General features: G+C 43.6%; 3 long non-coding RNA genes across 5 annotated transcripts in view; 2 read left to right on the top strand and 1 right to left on the bottom strand.

Moving 5' to 3' along the window:
* LOC309367383 overlaps positions 1-12413 on the top strand; it is a 249841-nt gene that overhangs the window by 30650 nt on the left and 206778 nt on the right. The window lies entirely within an intron of this gene.
* The window catches only part of LOC309367271, a 161546-nt gene that overhangs the window by 138403 nt on the left and 10730 nt on the right, over positions 1-12413 (top strand). The window contains exons 1-3 of one of the 2 annotated variants that reach the window (XR_014166974.1): positions 845-1148; positions 3596-3653; positions 5418-5529. The exons of the other annotated variant lie outside the window; for it this stretch is intronic. This is a non-coding gene — a long non-coding RNA (uncharacterized lncRNA). Of the gene's footprint in view, positions 1-844; positions 1149-3595; positions 3654-5417; positions 5530-12413 lie in introns of those variants that run through there. 2 annotated transcript variants of the gene reach the window in all.
* On the bottom strand, positions 8698-11345 carry LOC309367335. The gene is made up of 2 exons (XR_014167054.1): positions 11249-11345; positions 8698-9127 (listed from the first exon to the last, which is right to left on the bottom strand). It is a non-coding gene; the product is annotated as an uncharacterized lncRNA (long non-coding RNA).

Raw genomic sequence — 12413 nt, 5'->3', positions numbered from 1 at the left:
GGGCCCAGCAGGGAGAGAGGCAGCTCATCGGCTGGGGAAGGAAATCAGCGTAACACCAGGGATAAAGGGGGGCAGATGGGGGAATCGGCAAGTGGGCTCCAGGACTCCTCGCCAGAGACCAGCGGGGAGAGCACGGGTCCTCCACTGCCCACACCCACCCTGCGCAGAAGACTTCTGCACAGGGAGAGTAGGCAGCGACTTGGCGTCAAAGAACTTCTTTGCTGGAAGAGGTTCAAGAAACGCCCACTGACGGATCCTGCTAGCGACTGAAACAGCCACATAGTGAAGGGCTGTCCAGACAGAAAAGGTTTAACCAGGCAACCTAGCCAGGAGTGGCGGCAACTTACGCACGAGCAACCCCTATAACCATTACACTGCCCATCATGACCAGAAGCCATTAATAGTTTTATCCTTCATGAATCCTCTTTTTAAAAAATCAAAGTTGGTGGCCATTTCTACACCTTGTGGGAGCGAATTCCATCATTTAACTATGTGCTATTTTCTAAATGAAAAAGGCCCAAACACAAGAACCTTTCTTCCTAGGGGGAAAGGCATCCAGCTATAGTTAATGTAAAACCATAGTTTTCCAGCTCATCACAAATCATAGCTTTCCAATTTAGACATCACTCACAGCCAAGCTTCCTTAACGATGACTTGGTGTAATATTTGAACTGAACAAATGGATGGGACGGCCAAGTTTAAAGAAACTGTGACCCTAGGCACCAATTAGTCAACTTGTAGCACTCTGGGCATAGTAGATCCAGCAAAAGACTTGTCCCAAGATTCTTTCCCCACTTGATGCCTCTGTGATTGTCCCATCCTTGGAACATTTGGAGGAAATTACTGGAATTATTTCCTAGTCCATTGCAAATAAATGAGCAGTTGCTAAAGTCTTTCATGGCAGGCTAGTAGCTGAGTGGGAGGCTGTCGGAGGCTGTCAAGGTTATTCTCATGTGGATTAAGCAATTCCACATTCCAGGGGTTGAAGGCAGGTGATGTGTGAGGTTTCATCTAAGAGGTGAGCCATTAGGACAACTCTAATCTCTTTCTTCTTCTTTTTCTCAACGGTGGTGTCTCTTTTCTGTCTCTCCTCCACTTGCCGCAGCTATCAGGGATGAACTTTGACAGAGGTAGTGATAATGTGTCAGGTACTTACAGCCAAACGGGTTGGTGGGGAAAACTCCTTTCTTGTCAAGAGTTACTTTTCTTTTCCCTGTGTAGGATTAAAGAATATATGCCAGGCCACAATTCAAGTCAAGAAAGCTTCCCAGTGTCCCTTGAGAATCCTCTTGTGGTAGCCAAAGACAGAGCAAAGCTCACATGGCCTCTTAATATTCGGCAGATGAAAATAAGAACACGTGTGTTGCGTTAAGGGACTAAACAGCTCAGAGTGTGGTAGTAAGCAAGGCTGAGAAGCAAGCTGGTTGTTTCCCAGGGGGCCTGGCATTATGCCTTCCCCACAGAGTATTTTTGAACTGGTAATCTCAATGTAAAAGTCCTCAATAGATACAGCACTTAAATAATATGTATGTCACATCCACGTAGCACTTAAGGGCACAGAACAGCCAACATAGGGTCCTCAAGAGGTTGCTGGACTCCAGCTCCTATCAACTGGCATGGCTAGTGACCACGGGTGATGGGAATTGTAGTTACGTCAGTTGTCCCAGCTTGAGGATTAACTGTGCACATTGTAAATGTGTGGGGCATTCATGACTGAGTAGAATGTTGCATCAGATCATCTTTTAACTTAAAAGTAATGATCGGGGTAGGGACGTGGGTGGCGCTGTGGGTAAAACCATAGAGCCTAGGACTTGCTGATCAGAAGGTCGGTGGTTCAAATCCCCGCGACGGGGTGAGCTCCCGTTGCTCTGTCCCTGCTCCTGCCAACCTAGCAGTTCGAAAGCACGTCAAAGTGCAAGTAGATAAATAGGTACCGCTCCAGTGGGAAGGTAAATGGTGTTTCCGTGTGCTGCTCTGGTTCGCCAGAAGCGGCTTAGTCATGCTGGCCACATGACCCAGAAGCTGTATGCTGGCTCCCTCGGTCAATAAAGTGAGATGAGCACCGCATCCCCAGAGTCGGCCACGACTTGACCTAATGGTCAGGGGTCCCTTTACCTTTACCTAATGATTGGGGTGAATGAATGCCACAAAATAAATCTCAAATCATTTTTCACAACTGTTTGCAGATATTACACCACCATCTTTACCTGCTGATGGCTATTTTTTTTCTTTGTTACTTTTCTCCTCAAGCTGACCCAAGGCATTTTGCAGCCTGATGTGGAGCCCAGTTTATGTCTGACCCCCCACCCCAGGCCAGCCTTTTTGAAAGTATTGTGATGCGATTCAGAAACCACTTCCAGCATCCACCTCTTCCTTCCACCTTCACAGTGCTGCCTCGAGAAATAAAGGCCTGTGGTTTAGCTTTATAGCATCAAAACTTAGCCAATTCTGATTTGCAATATAATGTCTCCCCATGACAGCATTGCTTCCAATCCTCACTCTTAACTGGCTTTATGATATCACCAAAGAAGACAAATCAGATTGGCTATATGGCATGTTCATGAAGCCAAATCAGAGCGAGGGCAGGAAGCACCGACCCTGCTTACATTTGGCTCATAAAGACACCCAATAATCAATTGTATTTGATGTCTCAAAGCCAAATCAGAGGCATAACATCCCTTCCTGCCCTCTCTCTGGCACAGAGGAAGGTGAAATGAAGCAAAATAGCATTATGAAACTCAAGTCACCCCGGCCAGGACTGCAAATAAGTGATGAAGAAGAGATAAGATGAGCAACATAGCGTTTCATTTGAAGGTTGCCACAGAAGACTGAGAGAACACCTAAGTCACGAAGTGCAACAAGAACTTTATTGTCTCTCTTAAACAAGAACAGAACAGACAGGGGACATGCCTTTCTCTATGCACATACAAATAAATCCAGTTCCACCTGGTGTCTAAACTCTATAATCCACAAAAAAGTTAAACGTTTGTTACAGAATACTTGACTCATCCCTAGTTCTCGCTCAATATGTCATCATGGCAAAAAAAATCACTGATCACAGTTATCTCCTTTGAAGAAACATGTAGCAAAATCTGGCAGAGTTTCTCAGGAATGTTTTTGGAACAGAAGCAGCAGCACATGGTGGCAATTATTAGATGATTAACAACCATAAAGAATAGTATGCATAGATAAAGGAAGGGCATTTTTTTAATTAATAGAAGAGAGGTCTTGATGCGATGTTCCAAGTGGAGCAAAAGGACTTATGTTCACCACCCATCAGCCTACAGACTCCCCAGCCTTCTGAGAACAGTATTCCTTTCCATGTGCTCTGCACAAAGTATTTTCCGCATGTCAGAGAATCTGGAATGACTCCCAAACATGTGGGAAGATAATGTCTGATATGAACAGATTTTTTTAAAAAAACAAAACAAAACATCTTGTTAACAAGCACTTGCCGGCTTTGTTGGAATCATCTTAAGGAGACTCCCTTTAGTTAATGTGATTTTTTTTTAAAAAAAGTATTTTATTTGGCCTTGGAATGCTCATATTATATGGTGGTGTTTTTTGTTACCCCCCCTCCCCAAATCCTCTCCAGACAAATTTCATTGTATTGTTGCTCCAGGAAATTCTGACTCATGGAATGCTCTTAAGAGGTAAGCTTCCTTTTTCAGAACATTTGAAAAACTGCCTGGTAGAATCTATAGATAACTGAAACTCTGTTGACGAAGGTGAGGATTCCCTAGGGTAATTAACAGGGGAAACAGTTAGATGTAGCTAATGACCGCTCCTCACATTAAATGGGGGGCGCCCTTTGCGTGGTCACGCACAGCCCCCTGGACCCTTTTGTTGTTTAGTCGTTTAGTTCTGTCCGACTCTTCGTGACCACATGGACCAGAGCACGCCAGGCATTTCTGTCTTCCACTGCTTCCCGTAGTTTGGTCAAACTCATGCTGGTAGCTTCAAGAACACTATCCAACCATCTTGTCCTCTGTCGTCCCCTTCTCCTTGTGCCCTCCATCTTTCCCAACATCAGGGTCTTTTCCAGGGAGTCTTCTCTTCTCATGAGGTGGCCAAAGTATTGGAGCCTCAGCTTCAGGATCTGTCCTTCCAGTGAGCACTCAGGGCTGATTTCCTTCAGAATGGAGAGGTTTGATCTTCTTGCAGTCCATGGGACTCTCAAAAGTCTCCTCCAGCAGCATAATTCAAAAGCATCAATTCTTCGGTGATCAGCCTTCTTTATGGTCCAGCTCTCACTTCCATACATCACTACTGGGAAAACCATAGCTTTTACTATACGGACTTTTGTTGGCAAGGTGATGTCTCTCCTTTTTAAGATGCTGTCTAGGTTTGTCATTGCTTTTCTCCCAAGAAGCAGGCGTCTTTTAATTTTGTGGCTGCTGTCACCATCTGCAGTGATCATGGATCCCAAGAAAGTAAAATCTCTTACTGCCTCCATTTCTTCCCCTTCTATTTGCCAGGAGGTGATGGGACTAGTGGCCATGATCTTCGTTTTTTTGATGTTGAGCTTCAGGCCATATTTTGCGCTCTCCTCTTTCACCCTCAATAAAAGGTTCTTTAATTCCTCCTCACTTTCTGCCATCAGGGTTGTGTCATCTGCATATCTGAGGTTGTTGTTGCGGCACCATTAGCACAGGCTTGGCTTCGCCTTCCCCAGGTGGGATACCTGGAGGTCTCCGCCTACCTCAGCCAGCTGCCCAATCCTGCCTGGGAAGGTGTTGCCAAGGTGATCAGGCCAGGTAGGGGGAGGGCCTACCTGCCCACACAATAGGGGGAGGATCTTACCTGGGAATCGTCACATACGAAGTGCCAACTCCATCAAAAAGCTGATGCTTCTTCTTAAAGCTGATGTAGAGGAAACGCTTGCCAAGCACTTAACCACAGATTAGTAATCAAAACAGGGGCATGGATTTGTGCCTGCTCAAATTTCCATGGTCTTTCTTGACTATGGTTTGCTGTAACCATATTTACTTGAGTCTAATGCGCCATCAAATCTAATGCGCACCTCAATTTTCAGAACCTTGAAATAATAAAAAAGTATTTGCTGGTGAATGTAAATGTGCCACTGAATCTAATGTGCAACTTAATTTCTGTAATGTAATTTGGCCAAAAAATGTGAGCAGAAAGAAACATACTGGGCTTTAAAATGAATCTTGAGAGGTTTAGTTTAACTGCTTAATCTCTCTTCTGATGTATTTTATACTGTAATTGCTTTAAATTGTCACAGTTGCATCTGTGTTACGCTTTTGTTGCTTTTATGAGTGGCTCATTATGTACTGCTCTGTGATTATATATTAGTTTATGTACCCCCACCCTGGGAGAAGAAGGCAAGGTGAGAAATACTAGAATTATTTTTTAAAAAATGGTTTTATGGTTCATAGTCCTTGATTTTTATGTAGGTCACCTGGAGAACTTTGCTTATGGGGCAGCACAGAACACCACAAGGAAACAAACAAATAATAAATCACTGAGTCATCTGTTCTCTATTGCTCAAAAGAACTGGGATGAAAGGTAGATCCAATTTCCCTGCGAGTCAAAGTATGCCCGCAGAACAAGAATCAGATGTTACTGTTTTCACTTCGAAAACTTGTGCCTGCATTTGCAACATAACAACTGCACCCTTTTTATGTCAGGTTGTCAACTCTCTTTGCATGTTTCCCTTTGACCTGTATGAAAATGTCATCAGAGCTAAACTGAGCTGTTTTTCACGCCCGCTACCCCATAAACAAGAGAAAGCAGGGCAGTCATTAAATTTTATGAATGGAATCCATCTTTTCAGTGCACCAGAAGTAGCGTTCATAGTGGTGAGTTTTGAAGCTTTTAAAGGGTACAACACCACACGGACTAGACTAGAGCTTGTCCTTGGTTATCATTACAGCTTTCTTTTGAACTCCAAGGGGCTGATGTTCAGCAGAAAATACCTTGCTTATATAGGGAAATATGCACAGACATACCAACATGTCCTGGTGCAATCTTAGGTGCTTTTGGAGATGCTTGCTCAAACTCACCTTCTGTCCAATTATGTCTGATTCACTTTTGGTTGGGAAAGAATCCCTAGCCGGATGCTCAGATTCTTCTGTAAGACAGCCGAGAGTCTAAGAGTAGAGATGAGCATCTGTGGTCATGGACAGGATTTGGGGCTTGCCCAGGGTTGTTAACCTTCTTATCACAAGATGAAGGTATGGCAGTAATGAAGGTTTGGCAATGGATTGGATGTAGGTGAAGCCATACTTAGAGTGGATTCACTGAAATCCATGTGACTTAAGTTCCATTGACTTCAGTGGATCTAAGTCTGGAGCCCACCTTCTCTTCGGAGGAGTGGGATGCTTAGAAGATGCATAACATACCCTCGAACATTTATCAGATGAAAACAGGGACATCTTAGTCCGTTCTATTTTTCCTAGAAAAAGAGGTGCCGGAACTCACCATGAATTGCCTCCCTTGTCCTCTTATAATGGCAACGGCACACAACTGAGAGGTGCTGGAACTGAGTTCCTGTGAGTTCTGGCTGGAAAAATGCCCTGTTTCTATTTTACATCAGTGTCACCCCTCCCCAGAGCCTCGATATACACGCACTGCCAACAGCAGTGCACAATTCAAAGTGTTGGTGCTGACCTTTAAAGCCTTAAACAGCCTCGGCCCACTATACCTGAAGGAGCATCTCCACGCACATCGTTTAGCCCGGACACTGAAGTCCAGCGCTGAGGGCCTTCTGGTGGTTCCCTCACTGAGAGAAGGGGGGTTGCAGGAAACCGGGCAGAGGAATGCAGGAAAGGGATGTGGCTGACTGAGCTGACCCAATGGTTGTTACCAAGTGCAGTATGTAGCAATACCGTACCAGCAAATGTCTTGGTTATATGCGGGGACTTAAATGATATATGGTAAAACTTCCACCATCCTACCTTGCGCATCAGAGGAGGCGCCTCTACTGGATGTTTTCAAGGCCAGCAACGTAGTCTCAATGGTTGGTGGCCATGACTGCCAAAGGGCCCCCTGTGTGACTGTGCAAGCTAGGTCCCCTTAGGCCGCTCCTGCCACCACCATCACTGTAGTCTGATGTGTTGATCCGTACCAGTCGGAGGAGCTGAGGAGCACAGTGGAAACAGCTGGTGCCTCACTCTTCTCCCCATGGGTCCCGCTGCACCACTGTGAGGGGCTGTGCTGCCCCCTCTTCCTCCTGCCCCACACTTCCCCATCCCCTTTCCCTGCTCAGTGGCGTAGCGTGGGGGGTGCAGGGGGGGCTGGCCGCACTGGGCACAACATCTGGGGGTTAGGGGGTGCAAATCCACGGGTTAGGGGGCGCAAATCCATGGGTTAGGGGGTGCAAATTACTTGCCTTGCCCCGGGTGCTGACAACCCACGCTACGCCACTGTCCCTGCTTGCAGAATTTGGGACTCTGCATGATATTGGGAGAAGTCATGCTGGCTTAAGGGTTTTCGTGACAGTCCCGGCATCTGGATTGCTCTGTTAGATAGCACATCTAACTAGTTTCTTGGAACAGCTTTCAATTTGTTCTGACAGTATACTTTAAGTTTACCTGCCATGCCAGTTAATCTAGTCCTGGGTGAACTACAACAGCAGGGAGATGCCTTTTTCAGACCGAGGGCCGCATTGCCTTCTGGATAACCTTCCAAGGGCCACCTGCCTGTGGTGTGAAAGGCCCCAGACAAAAGAGGTTGGAGCAACAAATGTAGGTGCCAACTTTGTGCAGCAGGCTAGTTTTGTCACACACTCACACAGGCCTTTTTAGATCAACAGTTTCGAAGCAATGATTCTTCAACACCAACTTCATTGGACTGGTCATGTTGTTCCGATGCCTGATTATCGTCTTCCAAAGAAAGTACTCTATTCCCAACTTAAGAATGGAAAGCGAAACACCAGTGGACAACAAAAGAGGTTTAAAGACTCTCTCAAAGCAAATCTAAAAAAAAGTTGTATAAACACCGAGAACTGGGAAACACTGACCTGCAAATGCTCCAGTTAGAGAATAGCCTTTACCAGAGGTGTCATTGACTTTGAAGAAACACGAACTCAGAGCGAAAAGGAAAAATAAGCTAAGAAGAAGGCACATTTGGCAAATCCTCATCATGATCAACTCCTGACTGGAAACCTTTGTCTCTACTGTGGAAGGATGTGTGGATCCAGAATTGGCCTCCACAGTCATTTACAGACACACTGCTGATACTGTGTTCATGGAAGACAATCTTACTCGGCCACGAATAAGAAATCTCTATCCAGGCATATAAGCAAGTGGCATTATCAATATTCAAGGATGCATTCAAGGCAGGTAAAAACACTCAAGGAAGGTGGTGTCATGAGATAGGCTGTAGGGGTTGAGGAAAGCACCCAGTGCCAGATAGAGAGGCCTGGAGGACAACATTTGATCCTGGTTCTAAGGTATACCATAATTGACCTAGAATACCAATGAAGCCACAGTGGTTGCTGCTGGATGCAGTTACTGGAAAATTGCATTTTCTCATATATATATATATATATATATATATATATATATATATATATATATGAAGGCTAGGCTTTATTAATTATTTGAACAATGCAGCCTATCGTGAAGGCACCTGCTTAGAGCAAAGAAGTAGTTTTGTAGCTCTAAAATCTCCCCCCCACACACACACATTGTTGCCAAAAAGGTAAGGATTAACAATGAATGACGAGAACAATTTTATATTAAAAAAGTAAATACAAACAGCCATTTATTTGGCAGAAAGAGCCGCTTCCCATTTCTGGAGCACGTTAAACTGAAGATTATTGACCTCTGCAGCTGCTCTGGGCGCCAATGTAATATTTTATATGGCCCCATCAAACCTTTTTTTTTTTTTTAATAGGTAAAAATGTTGATTGCTCACAGCTAAATACCAGGAGCTTGTGAACATGCCAACTGGAAAGCATTAGCTTTCCTCAACAGTCCCAACTGCACAGCCAGCATATGGTTTTCTTCACCAGTCAACGGACCCTGTGGCAAAGGACAAGCAGTCAGCAGGGTTTCTGTCAGCATCTGCTGAAACAAGATGGCGGGGAACTAGGTTGTCCCTAGAGGTGTGATCCTTCAGATTTCCAGAGCAGTGGTTTCAGCTCAGTTGCTTAGGAACACTAGAAGACAACAATAACAAAGAGTATTGTGGCATCTTCAAGACAAAGGTTGAGATCCAATGTTATGCCAGGATATGTTAGGCTCCACCCAATTTGCTCCAGAGAGACCCAGCTAGACAGAGCAGATCTTGGGGGGTGTGCCCGTGTGCAGGGTGCTGCAGTGGGGAGCAGAGGAAAGGGAAGTCCTGTCTGTAGGAGTAGGAAGGTCTGTTACACAAAAAGGACACCCCAAGAGTATTTCACACTAACACATGTAGAATGGCATATACTTTCATGGACTAGACCAGGGTTTCCCAAACTTGGTTCTCCAGCTGTTTTTTGACTACGATTCCCATCATCCCTGACCACTGGTCCTGCTAGCTGGAGATGATGGGAGTTGTAGGCCAGCAACAGCTGGAGACCCAGGTTTGGGAAACCCTGGAGTAGGCTCTGATCAAGGAGTTGCCAATGGGCACATCTGCAGACAATGAACATGTTCTGGTACAATACATATGCTATGGAACTGTCTCCCAGCTGAGATTTGACAGGCATCCTCCTTTTGACTTTCAAGTGACCCTTGGACTTCTTTGTGCTGGCAGCCCTTTGTAGCTGTGCAATTTATTTATTTTTTTCAACAGATATTCAGGAATATTCTTTTTAAAAAAAATTACTTTGAATATTTTTATTAGGAATTTCAACATAGCAATTTATCAAAAACATCATCCTCATTCCCTCCCCATTTTCCCCTACCCCCTCCCCAAAAAAGAACACACACACCCCGACTTTCCTCAGCTCCTTTCTCTGGTTTTTCAGCACATGTTATAACATTGTAAAGATCCTTAATTTATCTATCTATATATTACTAATAAGAAGTTTGTGGATGTTTATTCAAAAGTAGCTGTGCAATTCTTGATTAGCCAGTCACCTAGATGATTATCAGTAGTTTAAAATTTAATTAAGCTATTTAAATGATATTTTATATTTTATGATACGACAGCATAGACAGGCTTCTATTAAAAAATAAATTGATGTATTGATGTCAGATGATTGACAGATGGGAAGCCCAATCCACCTGTCAAAGTTGGCTCATGGGATGGTGAGGAAGATAAGGATCGTATCTTCCCAGAGAATCCAGTTCCCCACCTCTGAGTTAGCAATTGCACTGGGAGAACAATTTTTCTTGTTACACAGGAAAAGACGCAAGACACACCTTTGTTTCATTCAATTGGCTCTAATTCTTAATGCTAAAAGGCAACATTTTGTTTGAAGATCCAAGCATCCCCACACTATCATTTGCACTAAGCCATATTGCTGAGAGTTGAAGCTGCAAATGGAATCACATGGCCTTCGGGTACTTTGCCAGAATTGCTATGCTGTGATTTAAACTCTTTAGTTGAATTTAGGGTGAATTTAATTTTGGTTATTACTGTTGTCACTGGGAGTACTGCTGCATGCTTAATAGCTTTGCAATGCTGGTCTCATCTGCATCATGCCAAGCAGTGTCCTGAGTAATGGATACCACTGGAAGATTAGTAACAACAACAAAAAAATTTGCATGCCTTGTGGTCAGAATGTTGGAATACTCCAAACCTTGAAATAATATTCATCTGAATATCAGCTGAAACCATACGCTTTAACTCTTGTAACTTGTAAAGGTTTAAGTTGTGTATTCTAAGGAAGGGTGGGGAAAAATGTACAGTTCATGTTTTAATGTGAACTTACTCAGTTCAAACGTCCCAAACCAGCATGCAAGCTGAAACATAGCTCTCCTTTGAAATTCACGCTGACCTGAATTTTACGGCATCATTCTTCACAAAGAAAGTGAACAAAAATGCGGAGGATAAATGTGTGTATTTGTGAAAATGCAGCACAAAACTGCATTTCATTAGGGGGAAATTGCTCAGGGGGAGAGTGTTTATTATCGGCAAAATTTAATTCTAATAGGACAAACAGGGCTTTAAATATATATATTTATATTAATTTTTAAGAATAGGAAAAATGGGGCTTTGCATAGGATGTTGGGTGTTTTGGAGTGGTGATGAAGGTTTCACAGAAGGTCTGTGAGAGGAAAAGTTTGAAGCATGAAGGGTATGTCACAAATTGTCCTTCAGCTGTTTTGGCCTCGGATTACTTTATGCATACCAGCTCCCATTAGAAAATCGTCTCCTTTCCTCATATTCCCATCTCTCTCTCTCTCTCTCTCTCTCTCTCTCTCTCTCTCTCTCTCTCTCTCTCTCTCTCTCTCTCTCTCTCACGTTGTGGAAGAGCCTGGGAAAATGTAATGACTTATGACCGGGTTCACCTCAAGAGCCTGCTGTGTTGAAGGAAGCATATTCAGCAATCGCGGCAGGGGACGCCTTTATAAATATCTGGAAGAAAGCAGAGTAGGTCCGCTTATTGATTAAATCTGCCGATACCAAGGACAGTGGGGGGTAAAGGGTGGGAAGGAGTGTGACTCAGAGAGATTAATCTTCAAATTAAATACATGACCTTGTGGTATTTGTTGCCCTTTCGAGAATAGGCCGTTGTGTATCCTTAGCAGTTTATTTGCCTACGAAAGCTGGGTTCAGAGGCAGCATCTGGTTTTCAGAGGTTTCCCATTGTTTTTATTCAGTTCTCCAGCTGGGATGGTTAAGGCACTTCAAAGTCAGGCTTGGATTAGAATTCAGAACTTTTTCAGCTAGCCAAGGTTTTGATGGTCACACTGCACAACTTCCTTGATGCCGTTTCGCCAGATCTTCCTTATGGAATATTTTGGGTTTTGGCAACAGATTTTGACTATAGAGCAAGCTATACAGCAGAATGACCACACACATGTTGAAGCAATCGTGTCATGTCCATCTCATCTTGAAATTCTTGTACTTTCCTACTTGATTGTCTATCAGTGCAAACAGATTGTAGCATAAACCAATGAACATCACCAGGTACTTGGTGGAGCAAGATCGCCCAATGAATGCAGTCATTTTAGACTGTTCTTGGAGCATGAACCAAGGATACAGTAGGGAACAATAATTACTCACCTGTCTTCCCTCTTGATCCTGTTCTCTGAAGGATTGAAGTATTCCAATGATGCCATTGTAGTTGCTGTTTTATTTTATTTATGCTTTTCAGATTTATACATTTCACTAATTTTACAATCATTTTATCATTTCAGAACTTGACTTCCTTCCCCCTCTTTCGGCGGTTCCTTACATATATTTTTAATATCTTCTGCATATCCAAATCAACTTAATTTGCTCATTTATTCATCCACTTTAAATATATACTCTTATGAAACTGTAGGTTATTACAGTAATCCTGCCAATGT

Source organism: Podarcis melisellensis (genome assembly GCF_964234715.1).
Source record: "Podarcis melisellensis genome assembly, chromosome: 3".
In the NCBI taxonomy this organism is placed as follows: Eukaryota; Metazoa; Chordata; class Lepidosauria; order Squamata; family Lacertidae; genus Podarcis; species Podarcis melisellensis.
Note: the sequence above shows the minus strand (reverse complement) of the source record. Positions and strands in the feature narration are given on the sequence as shown.